The sequence below is a fragment of the Castor canadensis genome, chromosome 9 (genome assembly GCF_047511655.1).
Source record: "Castor canadensis chromosome 9, mCasCan1.hap1v2, whole genome shotgun sequence".
NCBI classification, from domain to species: domain Eukaryota; kingdom Metazoa; phylum Chordata; class Mammalia; order Rodentia; family Castoridae; genus Castor; species Castor canadensis.
In genome coordinates this window covers 125,281,238-125,301,728 of record NC_133394.1, presented here as the reverse complement: position 1 = coordinate 125,301,728, position 20,491 = coordinate 125,281,238, and the positions used below count along the sequence as shown (strand labels likewise).

General features: G+C 35.6%; 1 long non-coding RNA gene across 1 annotated transcript in view; it reads right to left on the bottom strand.

Annotated features, from left to right (window-relative positions):
* Nucleotides 1-20,491, bottom strand: part of LOC141410777 (uncharacterized) — a 40,348-nt gene that overhangs the window by 158 nt on the left and 19,699 nt on the right. The gene's annotated exons all lie outside the window — the stretch shown is intronic.

Below are 20,491 nucleotides of genomic sequence, written 5' to 3'. Positions count from 1 at the left end.
TTCCCAAGTGACAAAAGTACTTTCTGTATTATGTTCTGAATGCTTTAAGTTTGACCTTTACTTGTTTGGAGCAGCAATGACAGATTTATATGGTGTACTGTAGTGTAAGGATACAATTGTATTTTTTCACAGAGATAATTATCTTAGCATCATTTGTTGGTTACGCCATTACTTTATTACAACTGTTAAAACTCTTCAAAATGTATTATTGTACTAAGAAGGATATTCTTCTTCATGAATATGTGGGCTACTCTTGACATACTGCACTTCAGTAAACATTATACCATCATATTTTAAAACCCATAAAAATGTTGGAGCATAAATGAAATCGCATTGGATTTATAGATGAATTTTGGAAAACTTGATGTCTCAATCTTGAGTGTTCAAATCTGCAAACATGGTTCTTAATGACATACTTCCCTTTTTGCTAATTTCTCTGGTATCTTTGAAGGTTTCATTCTCTAACTCTTCACTGTTGTTACATAGGAATACAATACATTATATGCTTGTATCGTTACTTTGCTGAACTGTCTTAATAATTCAGTCACTTCTATGGATTTGTTTTCTTTCCTATCAGCTTCCCTGCGCCTTGTCTTCAACATTATCCCTCCAATGTTTCACTAAGTATGATATTTGCTGTACACTACTTGCCTAGATAAGAGTTGTTACTCTTCCCAAACTGCCATGTGATTTTAGTAAGTGAAGGATGACATCTCAAGCTTTTCCTGTCTTTACCTACACAGGCCAATAAGTTTTCAATCATGATGTTCTAATTCATCTACCAATGCTTATATAAATTCACCTTAATAATCATGGACAATCTTTTTAAAAAATAATTACTGAGGTTATCTTAATATTTATTGGAGTTTTTGTGTTTGTCTTCCTGAGGCATGTTGGCCTATAAGTTTTAAATTTTCCTTATTAATGCTGGTCATGTCAGGTTTGTCATCAAGGTTCTGTTAGCTGCATAAATTGAGTCAAATGTAATACCTCTAAACAAAAGAAATCATGTGTGGACATGTTAATAGCTGCATGAAAGAAATGGCTGAATGCAACCTTTTTTTATACACTGTTTCAGTCATATATCCAACAAATTTTATGACTCTGTGTCAGATGTTTTCCTAGATAAGTGATGAACAAAATGGACAAAAATCTCTGTCTTAAGGGAGCTTATAATCTAGTAAATTAAAGCAAAAAGTTAAAAAATAAGTAAAATACATAATGTGGGGGATGCTGATATATGATATAAAGCAGAAAAATATAATAGGGAATACTGGGTAGGACAGAATCACAATTTTAAACTGGCATTAACATATGATATTTCAATGAATGCAACCTTTTCAAAAAACCTGAGAAAAATAAGGGTGGATTCTTATTGGTTTCCAGACCCAAACTGATAAGCTGCAAAAATGAAGATATATGGGGGGAGAATTCATCTTCTCACTTTTCAGCCATACACTTACCCTTCACACAATCCCTGTGGAGTTTAATCCTGACACCTTCCTTACTCTGCTTCTGCAGGAACTTTCCTCCTGTACCCCAGAAACACTCTGAATATGTGTACTTTTTCTGAGGAGCTTAGCAAAGTGTTCCTTACTTAGTTATAAAGTTGCCAAAACACACTTTAAGTTTTTTGGTAACTTTAATAATTAATTTTCTAATAAAAATCTAAGAGCTTTCCTATTATCTGAAGTAAAATTCTGTGTTGTGCCCAAACACTCTGTAGTCTTCATTAGCTGTAGATTTCAGTGCCTTTTTCTTAAGATCTTACAAAAGAAAATAAGATACATTTCACTTCTTCTTTTATTCTTCTGGATACAAACTTCATAAAGTGTTGACATTTTATTCTTCCTCCAAATAGTTTGGAAAAGTCAGCCATTAAAATGAGCTGAGGTCCATACAGCCAAGGTTTTACGTATTATCAGACACTCAAAAGATGTCTCAGCATGAAATTAGCCTGATTGCCTAAAATCGTGTTGCTATTATTTCATATTTATTTTCCCTGACATTTTTGAAGTTGTAGGTGAGAAAGAAAATATAAGGTACAGCATAGGCATCTCGAGATTTGAAAATAATGGTTTAAATGGCATATTTGTTTTTGTAATACTGGGGCTTGAACTCAAGGTCTATACCTTTTTTTTTTTTTCCTCCAGGTATTTTATTTTATTATTTTTTTTTCATTTTTCTTTTATTATTCATATGTGCATACAAGGCTTGGTTCATTTCTCCCCCCTGCCCCCACCCCCTCCCTTACCACCCACTCCGCCCCCTCCCTCTCCTCCCCCCTCAATACCCAGCAGAAACTATTTTGCCCTTATTTCTAATTTTGTTGTAGAGAGAGTATAAGCAATAATAGGAAAGAACAAGGGTTTTTGCTGGTTGAGATAAGGATAGCTATACAGGGCATTGACTCACATTGATTTCCTGTGCGTGGGTGTTACCTTCTAGGTTAATTCTTTTTGATCTAACCTTTTCTCTAGTACCTGTTCCCCTTTTGCTATTGGCCTCAGTTGCTTTAAGGTATCTGCTTTAGTTTCTCTGCGTTAAGGGCAACAAATGCTAGCTAGTTTTTTAGGTGTCTTACCTATCCTCACCCCTACCTTGAACCACTCCATGAGCGCTTTTTTGTGATGTGTTTTTTCAAGATACAGACTATCTATTTGCCCAGTCTGACTTTGAACCACAATCCTCCTAAATAGTGAGGATTACAGGTGTGAACCACTGGTGCCCAGGACAGTATAATTTTTTTAGATTTTCTTTTCTGATTGAGGTTACATAGTCAAGCACAGTTATCATGTCCAATTTTAATACCAAGTCTTTTGCCAGCAATGAACTCTGGAGTCTTCTGCTGGAGTAAAAAATCAGTAACACAACACTTAAAGAGTGATGGCTGAACTGTGTTGGTGATTTTTTCTTTTATTTAATATGTTTGAAAGGTATCTTGAGTGAAAATCTCTGTGCATGCAAAAGCATTTTAAAATTAATAGCATCTGCTTCGGATGTTTGTGACACCACCAAGAGGAAAGGGAAATAATAAAACTAATTTAGTTTGCTATATTAATTCTCCTGTTTAGAAGTAACATCTCTGGGATTCTTTTTATACAAAATAGTTTAAAATGATAAGTAGAATTTGGAGACAATCTACTTAAGCTTACAAACTACCTCTCTCCATTGTCACCTGGGTGAACTTGACCAAGTTACACTTAATTTTCTGAGCCAATTTCTTCTATAAATAAGTTTAATAATCACAACCATGCATTACTATGCTAAGGATGAGAATTAAAATACATATTTGTCACAAGTAGGTATCAATAAAGTGTAACAATTTTATTTTTCAATGGCCCTCTTGCAAAACATTTATAAAAATATTATTTTTACCTTACCAAAGAATACTTCACTTGGATGAAAGTTTATTTTTTAGAGTAAAATTGGAATGATGATACAATAACCTCAGAATTTTGGAAGACTTTAATGAGATAATGTAAGTATAGTATATATAACAAAATCTAATAAACAACATATACTCAATAGGTGGTTACAATTATATTAATATTATTACTACTAATATTATAAACTGCCTTCCTTTTCGACATGAAACTCTTTCATTAAAAATAGCTAAGTTTTGAGTCTAATACTGGAGTACGGAGTTTTATACCCAGGAATTCTTAAAGGTCCTGGTAGTGCTCTGCGGTTAGGACATGGTGACTATGAACAATTTAAGAAAAAGATACAATGTAAGGAAGATCCATGTTAGCTTATGAGTGACTGAAATTCAGTTTGCCTCACATTTCCAAGGATACAACATTTATAAAATCAGAAGTATAAACTTTTGAGGAAATACTGTCCAATGTTGAAAAAAAGGAAATGAGATCAGAGGTGGGGAGGAAAATGAAAGGAATTTCTTTTATCTTTGATGATATATTTCATAGAGAAACAAATAAGAGTAGAGAAAATGAAAAAATTCAGTTTTTAATCCTGAGAAATGAATAATAAAATGTTTTGTCTGTAGTATTTTCTGTAGTTTAAATTTCTCAAGATAGCTTTTAAAGCTGTTAATTTTTTTTGTTGTTTTTTGGTGGCACTGGGGTTTGAACTTAGGACCATGTGCTTGTAAGGCAGGTGCTCTACCACCTGAGCCATGGCCTCAGCCCTTCTATGCTTTTTTAGTTATTTTTTGGATAGGGTCTTACATTTATGCCTGGGCCAGCTTGGATTGTGATAATCCTATTGATGCTTCCAGCATAGCTGGGATGACAGGCATGGACCACTATACCCAGATTTTATCAGCTGGGATAAGGTCTTGCAAACTTCTTGCCTGGGCTAGCCTCAAAATACAATTCTCCTGATCTCTACATCCCGAGTAACTATGACTACAGGTATGAATCACTATGTCCAGCTTTCCTCTTAAGAGAGGAAAATCTAAGCATATGGTTATGTCCAGGTCTTGAGAAGTCACCATGGTGTCACGAGAATGCTCTTCAGACAGAGGCAATGATCAGAATATTGGGAAGGCAGAGTGACAGGCTGAGTCTACAATGAGAAAGCAGATTGTGGTCTCAAAATTTGCCTGCTCCCAGCAGCTGACAAATCCTCAGAGGACTGGCCTTTGGGTATCACTGGCAGCATCATTTCAATGCATCCATCGTTAGGGAACCAGTTCACAGAGGTGACAGCTTGCGGGAAATCATCTCTCCCTATTCTCATGTTATGCACCTCTTCAAATACAAGAGGTCAGCTTCAGGTCCCTTTGATGACAGCTGTATGGCTCCATCAGATATAAGTTGCATTCCTAAATGCTGAAGGGAAAATGAAGCATCCATCTGCCAAGTGTGACACTGACCTTTTCTCTGAGGATTTTTTCTTTTTTTGGACACCACCCGGCTCTACCAATTGCTTCAACATAAGCAAGGTACCTAACAGTTGTATAAGAAAGTATAACATTACATAGTAGACTGTGTACATTGTATGCATTTCTTTCTCCATGGATTCCAATCAGCTTCTTAACTGCTACACAGCTTCCTTTAACTTTAGCAAATGAAATTTATATGCTTTTTCTGTTCCATTTTCTATCATTTAACACAGATTTTTGTCCTATAGCAAAGTTTACTAATGTGACATTTATTTTTCAGTTGAATTAGTTGATTTGTAATAATTGTTTCAAAATAGTGACTCCTAGCTGGCCACAAATCATTTTTTCCTCTTTCTTTTATTGAGGTTTAAAAAGGAAATCTATCCATAAAATTTAAACTTTCTTCATTTTTTCAACTGCTTTGGTGAGACCATTAGCAAAGGCTGCTCTCTATCTTCTTCTTCCCTTATAGACTAAGGAGGGCTGATCATTCTTTTTAGCACAGGCACAGACTTTGTAGATGTGCCTTGCTAAATATATAAAACAAATTATCCAACATATATAGTTTCAGCAACTGCTTCTATTTTCTAGATAAATTCATAGAAGTTGTAAGAAGATAAGCATTGATCAATCAACATAAAATATGGAGGGATGATAGGTACATAGATGATACATACATACATTCATGGATGAAAGGTAGGTAGATAGAACCAAGCAACCAAGCAACCAAGCAACCAAGCTCCCTATTACTTTAAAAAACTTAGGTTACAAATTTGTTCTATGAAAACACCTATTTCATAAAATAAGGACATGTATCAAATACATTTTCTTTTGTAGTCATCTTGTGTCCTCAGCATGAAGCCTTTCCAATGAAAATCAAAATCTTAATTCAGGAAAGCCTTTTTAGGAATATTAACAAGTTAGGACATGACATTCCAACAAAGATAATTAACACCCATGTTCAACTGTGAAATCACTCTTTAGATGTTAGATGTTGAAAAATAACATGATATTGTGTGAGCTGACAGAATTTAATTTCAAAATGATGCTCTGTTTATTCAGGAAGATTTGACTTTATTAAAAACTCCTCATTGGTTTTAATCATTCCCATGGAGTATTCTAAAACAGTTGAAACATTATAACACTCAGACAGATTCTGATCACCTTAGAACATTTTTTCATTTTTCTACTGCTGAATATAACACATGATCCAAAAATTCCTGCCTCTGGGAATATGATGATCTTTGCACTTCTCTCTTCTACCAATGACATAATAGGATTTCTGGCCATATTCACCTCTAACACATTGATTCCTTAGCTGATAGTTTTTCTGGCTGCTCAGAGGCAATGAAAGTACTGACTGCCTTCTAAACAGTCATTTGAAAATATCTAAAATATTCCCCATCAATTTACTAAGTTCATCATCAATTTTATAATGAGTTAATATGGAAGCAAGTATCTTCCCTATTGATATTTTCCTTATAACAACTTCCTGAAGAGATTATGCTCTCATTAATGCAAAAGGAAGGTCAGAAAGTAAAGAAACAAGGCATTAGGAGGCAAGGATATCAAGAAAGAGTCCCACTTGGACTCATATTTTTATAATTGTACAGATATAAGATGAGCAGAGATATAAGGTATCATTTGAAAAATTCAGGAGGTAAAACGACAAATCTTTTTTGTAGGATAAAAAACAGGGGCAGAGGTTAAAGGAAGAAATAAAGGGGAGAGGAAACTATTCATTATTAAGCAAAGTCAGTTCACTTCAAAAACTTGCAAGTTATTCAAGACTGGCTTGCCTGTCGTTTGGAATTTTTTCACTTGGTCTTCACTCATTTGTTTGAACATTACCTAAGAATCTGCTATGCACAAACCCATGTCCTAGGAAATGGGAGAAGTAATTAATAGAGGAGGATATTCATTTCCCTAATGATCTTTTCATTGCAAAATTAAGAAAGAATTCAGTCACTGGTGTAAAATATTTTACTGTTACCTTAGCTACTCTGAAGAGAGTCCAAGCATGAGGCAAAAGATCCTTAAGTCAAGTAATTGACCCTTACTGATAGGGAAGATAGTTAACACATGCATTCTCTAGTGAGATTTTATATTATATTGAAGAACCTCGAAAGAAAAATTGGGGGAAATATGTTGTCTGTCAAATTATATTTTCAACTAATACCCATCCTATTTGTGAGCAGGGCACCTACTATTGTGTTTGATCAGAACATTTATTTTGAAGTTTCTATCTTCTCAAAGCACGAAATAAGTGACTCTATGGAGAAAATGCTACTCTGTCACAAGAGTGTTCTAAGAGAGTTGGAGTCGATTTTGAGTAAGTGAGACTTCTGGAAGATAAAATACCCTGAGTCTAGCATCACCAAGGAATTGTTAGGTCTGTTTCTTCCTATTGATTTGGGGAAATGAAATCCAGCTGTTTATCAGTATGTCTCAGACACAGTTCTTCCCAGAGACAGAGGCCTGGGCTCAATGACCTGTGAAGGTCTTCCCAACTCTGTGATCAGATATCATGAACTGAAAGTTGGTATCCTATTGTGTGCCGAGGAATTAAATATTTATCCTTAAGTTTTCTTCTAACTCTCTTGTTTCTTTTTATATTTAAATCCAGCAGTTGGTTTAAGAAAGCTAAAGATTCTATTCAAAATTTTATGAATCCCTAGGCCCACTGAGTTGTTAATTGGATGGTGTATTACTATAAAGGAAGTGACAAGTGCCTGGCATAATTGTATGACGTTTGTTTTCTCTGCTCTGTGGGAATTCTCAGGGGTTTCATTAGCAGATGGTTACTCAAAGCAACATCCTGGAGTCTGGACTGGTAAATATCATTCTTCTTAATTATTTAGTAACCAGGCTGCACATGTCCAGTCTAAGGCACCAATCTTAAATTCAGATTTTCTTGGACAATAAATTTCCTTATCTAGAGTTAGCTCTATTCTTTTCAATTAAGTAATGCCAAGTAGTGTGCATGACACTAATTTATCAAAAACATTGAGTTTTATTTATATGCCAGTCACCATGAGATTGGATATATAAACTGGATATTTTTTATGCCATCCTATTGCTATTTATATACTTAGCATATATACTAGTTAGCTAAGCTAAGGCATTTCTCCAAAACTGACTTTTAGAGGCTTCTTCTAAGGTTGTCATAAGTAAATAAGAAAAATCAACAAATAAACAATGGCTTTCATAAAAAGCTTGTTGGAGTATTTCAAACACTTGAATTCATCAACCCTGCCCAAATCAAAATTGTCATGCCTTTGTTTACATTTTAATTCTGATTCTTCACAAATAAGTATAAGACACAATGATTTTATAAACAATATTAAGCTGTGCGTTAGTCAGACTTTGGTCACTGTGACAAGTATCTTAGATAACAATGCAAGGGAGGAAAGATTTATTTACTCATCATTTCAAAAGTTTGGTGCCTTGTGGTGGTGAGAACTTAGCAGAATAGCTCACATCACAGTGGACAAGAAGCAGAGAGAGAAAACATCTGGTGTACAAGCTCTCTCCTTTCCCCTTTTATTCTGCCTTTCCTTCCCTGTTACCGTCCCCCACCTCTTCCATATGGAATGATGCTATCAACATTCAGGGAAGGTCTTCCTCCCTTGGTTCTTCCTCTGTGGAAATGCTCTTTCAGACACACCCAGAGGTGTGCTCTTGGGCACTTCTCCATTCGATCAAGCTGACAATCAGAATTAGACGTAACACCCTACATTGGTTGCTGTCGAAAGTTGGTGATAGTTATATGAATTCAATATTCTAGTAGTTTTGTTTTTTTAATTTTTTAAACTTACTACAATAAATAATGGAAAAATATTTAAAATTTATAATACTTGTGCCCTAATCACATTAATGGTAAAATAATAAGAGTTTTTTTTAAGTGGTGAATACTTGTAAATGTTGAATATCCAGTCCAGGACTCAGCTGTCATGTAAGCTTAGGCAACTTTACAATCCCCTGTTCCTGGAGGTTTATCACCTTGACACTGAAGTTGATACAGATTTATTTCCACATGGCATAGCACAAGACAGCTCTGAACTCCTGAACTCAGAGGGTCCAGCTCTCTGAGCCTCCCTTGTGGCACATAACTATACTGCAAGCAATTTTATCCAGGTACAGCCTTTTGCACTGTTCTCAATGCAAAGGAGCAGCCAACTTGATGACACATCAGATGTTGACTTGCTCTCCTCTTCCTCATTCTGCTTGCCTCTCTCTTTGGGATTAACTGCCTAATAAGAGCAGCACATAATATTTAGCCTTGTGTACTTCAGATTCCATTCAGCAAACATTCAATATAGGGGGAGATACAAAGAAAATTTTGTTAAAATATCTCACAATTCATTTTATTCAACTTTATTGAAATAGAATTGATAGATTATATGTATATATAAGTATGGAGCTTGATGTTTTTATATATACACATCGTGAAATGATCACACAAAAATCAAGCTAATCAACACATCCATACTTTACAGAGTTAAGATTTTGTTTCTTTCGCTTATTTGTGGTCAGAACACTTAAAATCTATCTTCTTAGGAAAAAATGTCTATGAGTTTTTACAACATTACTAAGATCAGGAGCAAGGCAAATATTTGTAACTATACAGATAAAATACAACTATCTAAAAAGAATTATGTACCATGACCAAGTGACATTTAAACCATGAGGTCAGGTCAACATTTGAAAATTAATTAATATCATCCACAGCATCAACGCACTAAAGAAGAAAAATTTTATGTTCATCTCAAAAGAGGAAAATTGATAAAAATCCAATTCTTGAACTCATGATAAAACTCTTAGTAAAGTAGGAACGAAGGAGGAACTTCTTTAATAGATCATCTTTAAAAAACTATAGCTAATGATAAAATTCTCTCTTTTTTTCCTTTTTGGTGGTACTGGGTTTGAATTCAGAACTTCATTCTTGCTAGGCAAGCACTCTACAACTGAACCACACTTCCAGCTCTTTTTGGTTTATTTAATTTTCAGGCAGGGTCTTATGTGTTTTTCCCGAGCTGGTTTGGACTATGATTCTTTATTTATAACTCCCGTGTTGCTGGAATGATAGGCTTATACCATAATGCCTGGCTGCCTATAACATCTTTATTCATAATTGTCCAAAGTTGGAATCAACCAAAATGTCCTTCAGCAGGTGACTGGATGATTTATGATACATTCAGACAATTTAGTTATTCATCACTAAAAAATCCCACACACATCTATAATCCAGCAGTTGGGAGTCTGATGCAAGAAGATCACAAGTACAAGACCAGCCTGGGCTACTTAGCAAGACCTTGTCTCAGTGAAACAAAAACAAATAGTGAATCAATGAAGCAAATCAAAAAAGGAATGAGTTGTCAAGCTGTGAATAGATAAAGAAAAACATTACATACATATTAATAAGCAGAATAAGCCATTCTGAAAAGTCTACATGCTGTACAAAAAAGCTGTAATACTATACACACAGGAAGATACCAGTGGTTACCTTGGACTAGTGGGGAGAAATTGATGAATAGGTGAAGCACAGAGGATGCTTAGAACAATAAAACTATTCTTGTTGATATTGTAATGGTGGATAAATATCATTGAACACTTGTTAAAATCCATAGGATGTATAGCACCCAGCGCAAACCCAAATGACTATGGACTATGAATGACAAAGATGTGCTAATGCAGGTTCATCAATTGCACAAAACGTTTTGCTTTAGTGCAAAATGTTGTTGTGAGAGGCTGCGCACATGTGAGTAAAGGGGATATAGGTATCAGTCTGTATGTTCTTCTCAATTTTCTTTGAAATTCAAACTGCTCCAAAATAATTTCTATTTAAAATGAACTTTAAAAATATTTTAAATATGAATCTCATTAAGAAAATCACTTAGAAAATTTTCATACACCAAATATTAAGAGTTACTGAGCTGTTTTCAAATGAAGTTATAAAATAAATTTTATGCCAATTTTATCTTACATCTTTTCAAAGTGTAAGAAGCTAATGATAAAAATCAGTCACTGTTATGATTTGGATATTAACTGACCCCCCAAAAGTTTCATTTGTTGAAGGCTGATGGAGCTACTGAAAGAAGATTGAATTGTTATGGTACTAATCTAGTCAATATATTAATCCATCTATTAGTTAATAGATGAATGGATTGTTGGGAGGTGGGATCTCATTGGATGATGTAGGTCACTGGAGGTGTGTCCTTGAAGGGTACATCTTAGTCTAGACCCTTCCCCTTTCTCTATGCTTACTGGTCTTTATGAGGTGAGCAAGTCATGCATTACCCACCATTATGGTTCTTCCTTAATACCAGCCATAGTAATGGGATCAAGTGACTATGGACTGAAACCTCTAAAACTGAGATAAAATAAATCTGCTTTGCTTTAACTTATTTTTCTAAGGTATTGTGTCACAGTGATGGGAAATCTGATAAACACAGAAAATTGGTACCAAGAGCTGGGAATATTGCTGTGACTGTATCTAACCGTATGGTTCACAGGCTCTTTGAACTGGTTTGTGGGAGGAATTTGAGAAGTTCGGAGAGGTCAGTTAGAAAATTACTGGACTACTGTAAGTGGAGCACAATGGGTGATTCTGGTGGGAGATCAGGCCAGAATGACAAGTAAGTGTGGACAGTAAAGGTTGAAACTCACGAGCTTTCACATGGAAACAAGAACTCCTTGAGGAATTAAACTGGAATCCATTTGTGTTATATTCTGGCAAAGAACTTGTCTACACTTTTCTTGTGCTCTGAGACTTTGTGGGAGGCTGAGTTTAAAGGCAGTGGAGGAAATTTCAAGATAGCCCATCATTTAGCCTGTGGTGTGAGTATTGCCTGCTTTTAGCTAGATTTACAGTGAGAATCAGAACCAAAAAAGCAAAATGGAAGAATTTGTAAAAATTGCCCAGAAAAGGAGTATGTTTAAAGTTGGGCTAAGGAACAAGTGGTTGCTGAAGGAATTAGCACTGTTGAAAACAAGACAAGTGTTTTGCATCAAGGTAACAGGAAAGATGCCTTGAGGATATTTCAGGAATGAGCAAGACCTCATGTATCTCAGGCTTAGTAAATGAGTTTAATAGACTTTGCTTTTAGATGAGAGCCCTGGGGTTCCCTGACTCACACAGAGCCACCTAGAGAATTATTTCCCTATATTCAGCCATCCAGTCATTCAAGACTGCAGATATGGGCATCATCCATGTGATACTGGTATTGCAGGTGTGCAGAATTCAAGAGTTGTAGGGGTCACAGAGGCTTCTACCCAGAATTCAAAGGAAGGCAAGGTTGGCAGGCAATGTGTGGCAGGGACAAAAATTCCTGTAGGAAGTCTCTTAGGGGATCATACATGAAGCTGTGGGAGTGAAGCCAAAGATGGAGTGAAGACACCAGGAAGTTAGAGATACAAGAAACTTACAATGTATTCTAAGGGAAGTCATACGCAGTGGTAAATGCCATGTTGGCTGCTTCTGGAAAAATCATGGGGGTGGGACTGCTCAAGCCCCCTGGAACTCACATCATGTAGCTATATATGCCCAGATGTCAGGCATGGAGCTACAGGATTTAACGTTTGCCCCCAGTGTTTCAGTCTTACTTTGGTCCATATTCTTCCTTTTTAAAAATGGGAATGTTCTCCTTAAGCCACTGTATATTAGAAGCATGTAACTTGTTCATTTTTAGTTTTACAGGAGCTTACGGCTAGTAGTTTGCCTTAAGCTTTGGAAAGACTTCATACTTGAACTTTTAAGCAATGCTGGAACTGCTGAGACTCTGGGGAATCTTGGAGATGGACTACATGTATTTTGCATCATGACAAAGGCCATATCTTTGGAGGGCAAGGGTAAAATATTATGCTTTGGATAAGCATCCCTAGAGAGGCTCATGAGTTGAAGGCTTGATCTTCAGTTGGTGGTGCTATTGAAAGGTAATAGGATCATGAAGGTACCTACCTAATCAGTTCATAGCTGAATGGGCTACTAGGAGGTAAGGCCTAGTTGGATGGAGTAGGTTGCTGGTATTATGGGGAAAGGTACACCTTGCCCCCAGTCCCGTCCTCTTTCTCTGTGCTTTCTGTCTGCCATGAGGTAAGCAGCTCTACTCTAACACACGTTTCCCAATATAATGTTTTGCCTCAGCACCAGTCCACAGAAATGGGGTCAAGCAACCATGATCTGAAATCATGAGAGCCAAAATGAAGATTTTCTGCTTCATTTTGGTTTTTTTTCTTTTTTTGGCCTGCTGACACAAAGCCCGAGTAATATGCTAAGTTTTTCTTTTCTTAAAGAAAATGGGTATAATCCACAAGACTACATACCATTCACACCATTTGTCACTACCTTTAGGAGATAAACGAACTAGAAAAATGACCCCTCTTGAAACTATCCCAGGAAGGGGATAAAGAAGAATGATGGAAGGTATGAATTCAACTATGATATAGCGTAAGAACTTTGATAAAAATCACAACGTGCCCCCACCATAATAATGATATTTTTAAAAAGACATAAGCTAATGGTCAAAGTCTTCTGTTGCCTGGTTATGGTATGCAAGCAAAAATATTTTTACAAATTAATTAACACTGCTACATATTTGGAGACCATTTCCAAAATTTCAGCAGTGCCTCTTAGGAAAAAGAATTCACATTGTGAAAATGGATTCCTCTTTCCATATCTAAGTTTAAATCTGAAGTGTATAGCATATTCCAGTTATGATGTTCAGGGACAATACCTCAAGAAATTCTAACAATCCTTCAACAATCCATCATAAATTAAAATTATTTTAGTTTTTAGTTTTTAGGTTTCATATTTGTTAGAGTTTGATTTGCTTTAAACATATACGCATTATATTGGAAGGGGATAATATAAGCATTTCTTTGTCTTGCAAAATTTTCAAAGTAACATATGAATCTTAAGATAAATTCAGTTAACTTTGGGGAATGAATCATTTCCAAAGACTTACATAGATTTGGGATTTTATTTGAATTAATTACTGTCTCTCTCAAAAGTCTAAGTACCAACAAATAGCACTTCAGGGAAAATTCACCCTACTATGTAAAAGAGCTTCACTGTGAAATTTTATGCATCATGATATATAGTGAAGTAGTAAATTTACATATCACACATCTAGGAATAATTTTAGATTAACAATTTCTGACTAGGCCAAGGGAAATTTTTTTAATTTCTTTTATTCATATGTACATACAATGTTTGGGTCATTTCTCCCCCCTTCCCTCTGCCCCCTCCCTTTCCCCGGCCCCATTCCTCCCCCCCCCCCCCACCCCATCACTACCAGGCAGAAACTCTTTTCCCCCTTATCTCTAATTTTGTTGAAGAGAGAGTATAAACAATAATAGGAAGGACCAAGGGTTTTTGCTGGTTGAGATAAAGATAGCTATACAGGGAGTTTACTTGCATTGCTTTCCTGTGCATATGTGTTACATTCTAAATTAATTCTTCTCGAACTAAACTTTTCTCTAGTTTCTGGTCCCCTTCTCCTATTGGCCTCTGTCACTTTAAAGTTTCTGCATTAGTTCCTTTGCATTGAGGACATCAAATGCTATCTTGTTTTTTTGGGGGGTGTCTTGCCTATCCTCATACCTCCCGGGTGTGCTCTCACCTCATCATGTGATCAAAGTCCAGTCCCCTTGTTGTGTTTGCCCTTGATCTAATGTCCCCATATGAGGGAGAACATACGATTTTTGGTCTTCTGGACCTGGCTAACCTCACTCAGGATGGTGTTCTCCAGTTCTATCCATTTACCAGCAAATGATAACATTTCATTCTTCTTTCTTCTTCATGGCTGCATAAAATTCCATTGTGTATAAATACCACATTTTCTTTTTTTTTTCTTTTATTATTCATATGTGCATACAAGGCTTGGGTCATTTCTCCCCCCTGCCCCCACCCCCTCCCTTACCACCCACTCCGCCCCCTCCCTCTCCCCCCCACCCCCTCAATACCCAGCAGAAGCTATTTTGCCCTTATTTCTAATTTTGTTGTAGAGAGAGTATAAGCAATAATAGGAAGGAACAAGGGTTTTTGCTGGTTGAGATCAGGATAGCTATACAGGGCATTGCCTCACATTGATTTCCTGTGCGTGTGTGTTACCTTCTAGGTTAATTCTTTTTGATCTCACCTTTTCTCTAATTCCTGGTCCCCTTTTCAGACTGGCCTCAATTGCTTTTAAGGTATCTGCTTTAGTTTCTCTGTGTTAAGGGAAACAAATGCTAGCTAATTTTTTAGGTGTCTTACCTATCCTCATCCCTCCCTTATGTGCTCTCGCTTTTACCATGTGCTCATAGTCCAATCCCCTTGTTGTGTTTGCCCTTGATCTAATGTCCACATATGAGGGAGAACATACGATTTTTGGTCTTTTGGGCCAGGCTAACCTCACTCAGAATGATCTTCTCCAATTCCATCCATTTAACAGCAAATGATAACATTTCGTTCTTCTTCATGGCTGCATAAAATTCCATTGTGTATAGATACCACATTTTCTTAATCCATTCGTCAGTGGTGGAGCATCTTGGCTGTTTCCATAACTTGGCTATTGTGAATAGTGCTGCAATAAACATGGGTGTGCAGGTGCCTCTGGAGTAACCTGCGTCACAGTCTTTTGGGTATATCCCCAAGAGTGGTATTGCTGGATCAAATGGTAGATCAATGTCTAGCTTTTTAAGTAACCTCCAAAGTTTTTTCCAGAGTGGTTGTACTAGTTTACGTTCCCACCAACAGTGTAAGAGGGTTCCTTTTTCCCCCGCATCCTCGCCAACACCTGTTGTTGGTGGTGTTGCTGATGATGGCTATTCTAACAGGGGTGAGGTGGAATCTTAGTGTGGTTTTAATTTGCATTTCCTTTATTGCTAGAGATGGTGAGCATTTTTTCATGTGTTTTTTGGCCATTTGAATTTCTTCTTTTGAGAAAGTTCTGTTTAGTTCACTTGCCCATTTCTTTATTGGTTCATTAGTTTTGGGAGACTTTAGTTTTTTAAGTTTCCTATATATTCTGGTTATCAGTCCTTTGTCTGATGTGTAGCTGGCAAATATTTTCTCCCAGTCTGTGGGTGTTCTCTTCAGTTTAGAGACCATTTCTTTTGTTGAGCAGAAGCTTTTTAGTTTTATGAAGTCCCATTTATCTATGCTCTTAGTTGCTGAGGTGCTGGGGTTTCATTGAGAAAGTCCTTGCCTATACCTATTAGTTCCAAAGTATTTCCTACTCTTTCCTGTACCACCTTTAGAGTTTGTGGTCTGATATTAATATCCTTGATCCATTTTGAGTTAATACTGGTATAGGGTGATAAACATGGATCTAGTTTCAGTTTTTGCAGACCGCTAACCAGTTTTCCCAGCAGGTTTTGTTGAAGAGGCTGTCTTTTCTCCATCATATATTTTTAGCACCTTTGTCAAAGATAAGTTGGTTATAGTTGTGTGGCTTCATATCTGGGTCCTCTATTCTGTTCCACTGATCTTCATGTCTGTTTTTATGCCAGTACCATGCTGTTTTTATTGTTATTGCTTTGTAATATAGTTTGAATTCAGGTATTGTGTTACTTCCAGCATTGCTTTTTTTGCTGAATATTTCCTTGGCTATTCACGGTCTCTTGTATTTCCAAATAAATTTAATGATAGATTTTTCAATCTCTTTGATGAATGTCATTGGGATTTTGATGGGAATTGCATTAAACATGTAGATTACTTTTGGGAGTATAGACATTTTTACTATGTTGATTCTACCAATCCATGAGCATGTTAGATCTCTCCACTTTCTATAGTCTTTCTCGATCTCTTTCTTCAGGAGTTTATAGTTTTCCTTGTAGAGGTCTTTCACATCCTTTGTTAAATTTACTCCTAGGTATTTGATTTTTTTTTGAGGCTATTGTAAATGGAATTGTTTTCATATATTCTTTCTCAGTTTGGTCATTATTAGTGTGTAGAAATGCTAATGATTTTTCTATGTTGATTTTATATCCTGCTACCTTGCTATAGCTGTTGATGGTGTTTAGAAGGTTTTGAGTAGAGTTTTTTGGGTCTTTAAGTTATAATATCATATCGTCTACAAATAGGGATATTTTGATGGTTTCTTTACCTATTTGTATTCCTTTTATTCCCTCTTCTTGCCTAATTGCTCTGGCTAGGAATTCCAGTACTATGTTGAATAGGAGTGGGGATAGTGGGCATCCTTGTCTCATTACTGATTTTACAGGGAATGGTTTCAGTTTTTCACCATTAAGTATAATGCTGGCTGTAGGTTTGTCATGTATAGCTTTTATAATGTTGAGGTACTTTCCTTCTATTCCTAGTTTTCTTAGAGCTTTTATCATGAAATGGTGTTAGATCTTATCAAAGGCTTTCTCTGCATCTATTGAGATGATCAAGTGGTTTTTGCTTTGCTTCTGTTAATGTGGTGTGTTACATTTATTGATTTTCATATGTTGAACCACCCCTGCATCCCTGGGATGAAGGCTACTTGGTCGTGGTGAACAATCTTTTTGATGTGTTGTTGAATTTGGTTTGCCATTATTTTATTGAGGATTTTTGCATCAGTGTTCATTAAGGAGATTAGGCCAAGGGAAATTTAGCAAGAACGTACTCCTAGCAAATAGAAGAACACAGAGAGATTAGGGCAAAAGAACATGACATTAAACCGAGCTGTCTTTGGGGAGCTCTTGAGCTCATCTGTCATGCCTGAGGAAGCACTCACATAAAATAGATATAGTGTCAAGGTGAATATGTCATAAAGAAAGCTTAGGACACTTGTTTTAATACAAAATCAGCCAAGGGAAGTATTCACTTGACAGCTCACCCCATGAGACTAATTCACAAGGCACACAGTGAATGCTACATGAAAACTAACTGTGCCCTCATAAGTAAGCCCTGGCTAAGAAACAAAAGAGAACAGTGTATGGGTATAATAAGTTAGACCAAGAACAAAGTGAAGAGTCATAATGCTAAAGATTAGTGTTTATGATGTACAATTGTATATATATATATATGTTTATGCATACATATGCATGTATTCTTGGCGTATATATTAAATATATATACTATACATTGTTAAATATATAACCATATTTATATATTAAACTGTTTTGCTGAAAATTAAAAAGGCTCAGAGATCTTTGATCTGTATTTCTGAATTCCAAAAACATACTTTTTCAACAAGAGATGGATAAAAAAAAAACCCCACATAATTCACTAAAGAAAAAAAAAAGAAAATAGACGTGTAATATTTGAAGGCTGGGTACAATGGCTCATGTCTATAATCCCAACTGGAGGATCATGGTTTGAGGCCTGCCTAAGCAAAAAAGTAATGAGACCCCCATCTCAATTGATAATCCAGTAGTGGTGGTTCACATCTGTGATTCCAACTATGTAGGAGGATCATTATATGAGGCCAGCTCTGGGCAAAAGGTGAGACCTTATCTTGAAAATAAGTAAAGCAAAAAAAATGTAGAGTAGTTGCCTAGCAATCACAAGGCTCTGAGATCAAAACCTTATACTCTTAACCCAGAAGTCATACTTAGAAACTGCCTGGAAAATCTTAAATGGAATTATGTAGAAAGTTGTTAACTTCCAAATGATTTAAATACTTAAAGTTTATATAAATGATTTATAAAGGAGGGAGAGAAGCCAAATGCAAATATTTCAATTTGTTAGACTTCTGTTCCAGATATATTTAAAAATGCCTGTTAGTAGTTATTAAAAACATAATTTTGAGTGAACAAAATAATTTTCAGAGCATGTATACTATAATATAATTATCTGTATATATTTTATGTTTTTATTGTGGTGGGTGGGGGTACATTGTGACATTTACAAAAGTTCTTACAGCATATCAAATAAATCATACTTGAATTCACCTCCCTATTTTAAATCCATGCAAAATGATATGTCATGTATATAAACTAAATTGATATCAGCAGAAAAGTCTAGTTAGACAGAGGGAATAAGGTTGTGACTGGGATGAGAGACAGACTTCTTGATTTATAATCCTTTGATTCTTTTAAGACAGACAATACAAATGTAATGGAATATTAACAATGGTTATTTTGGGGGATTAGTTTCTTGAATTTTGTTTGGTTTCAAATGTCTTTTTAGAAAACCAGAATATTATCTTGGGGAAATATAAGCACTGATGATAGTAGATAAATGATGGGACCTGTTTTGCCTTTCTGTTCTCTGTTTTTGTAAAAAAACAAATGACATTTTGTTTGTTTAAGATAGCTACACAGGGCATTTCATTGTGACATTTCCATGTTTATTTGTGTTATAACCTGAATTGGTTCATCCCCTCACCTTACTCTTCTTTTTATGGTAATTTCAACAGGTTTTAAAATTCTGTATTCATTCTTGTACAGAGATTTCATCAACCATATTCACCTTCTTAATGTCCTTCTTTTATCCTCCCTGTCTCATATGTGACCTTCCCTTAGTGGGACCTGCTTTTCATAATATTGCTTGTATTTGTATTAAAAATGATCAAAATTTCCCATTCTTTCTCTACACTATAGGAAAATGAGTACACAAGTAACTGAATAATTTTGGGCAAGTGAATGACATTCCCGTGACCTTCCACCATTCACTGGTTTTTCTCCTTTTTTACACATTAATAAATTTTTATGGTTTTTTTCCTATTTAATCTGTCTTTTCAAGTTTACTCCCAGGAAACCTTCAGAGGACAGAGAAGGAATTTCTCTTTCCCCCTGTACTCCTATGTTAATTGAGGATATGATTTTTAAATTGCCCATCTAATAAGTTTAAGAAAACTAAGTCAAATTTCAAGAGAAGAGACCAGGGGTGAGTTTATGCATTTTCAATGGATTATAATGTAGTCTTTGGGGAAATTGTGTTATTTTAATCCTTCACCATAATCACTTTCTTTCAGTTATACTTGCTATTTCTTTTCTAATTCATTTGATGAAGCTCTTCTGCATGTGACCTTTAGTATCTAAGTATCTATGTAAGGGAGATATACTTCTGAATTAAGCTGATTGCAATTATATGTAATACACTGAAAAATAAGTAAAGTGTATCATTTGAACAATGTAATATATAGAAAACCAAATAAAATTTCCAATTATGATTAACAAAATCTGATTCCTATTTTATGATTTCTGTAGATTAAAAACAGCATACATTTTGTTATTTTTCTTTCCTTTTTTCCACCATTTAGCTGGTACTTTCAGAACAGATGATGTTTAACCCTTGCAGCAGCAGAAGAATAGAGAGTTCAGACAGAGCGGGACAAGGGTAAGTTTAAGACACGTGGCTCAGGTGTATTACACTTTGATATACAGCTTTGCCCTTGAAGTGGAAATTGTACTAATAAGAAATAGGAGCCAAGAAACCTATAGATAAAGCCAAGAATCTTGTCTCAAAGCATTTACTTACATATTTCATCCTACTGAATTCCTTTATTTGTACATAAGAAATCAATAGTGAAACTTAACACTTTCCTATTTTAACTGTGTACGTGCTGCCCCAGATTTTCTTTTCTTTTCCTGTTAGGCAGGATTGCTGTATTCATTGACTGTGTTTACCCTGGAATCTATCTCACCTCCTACTGTCTCAGCATAGTCTATAGTGACACATAAGAACACCAAATGAATAAACATGTCATTTTCTCAATCAGTCCT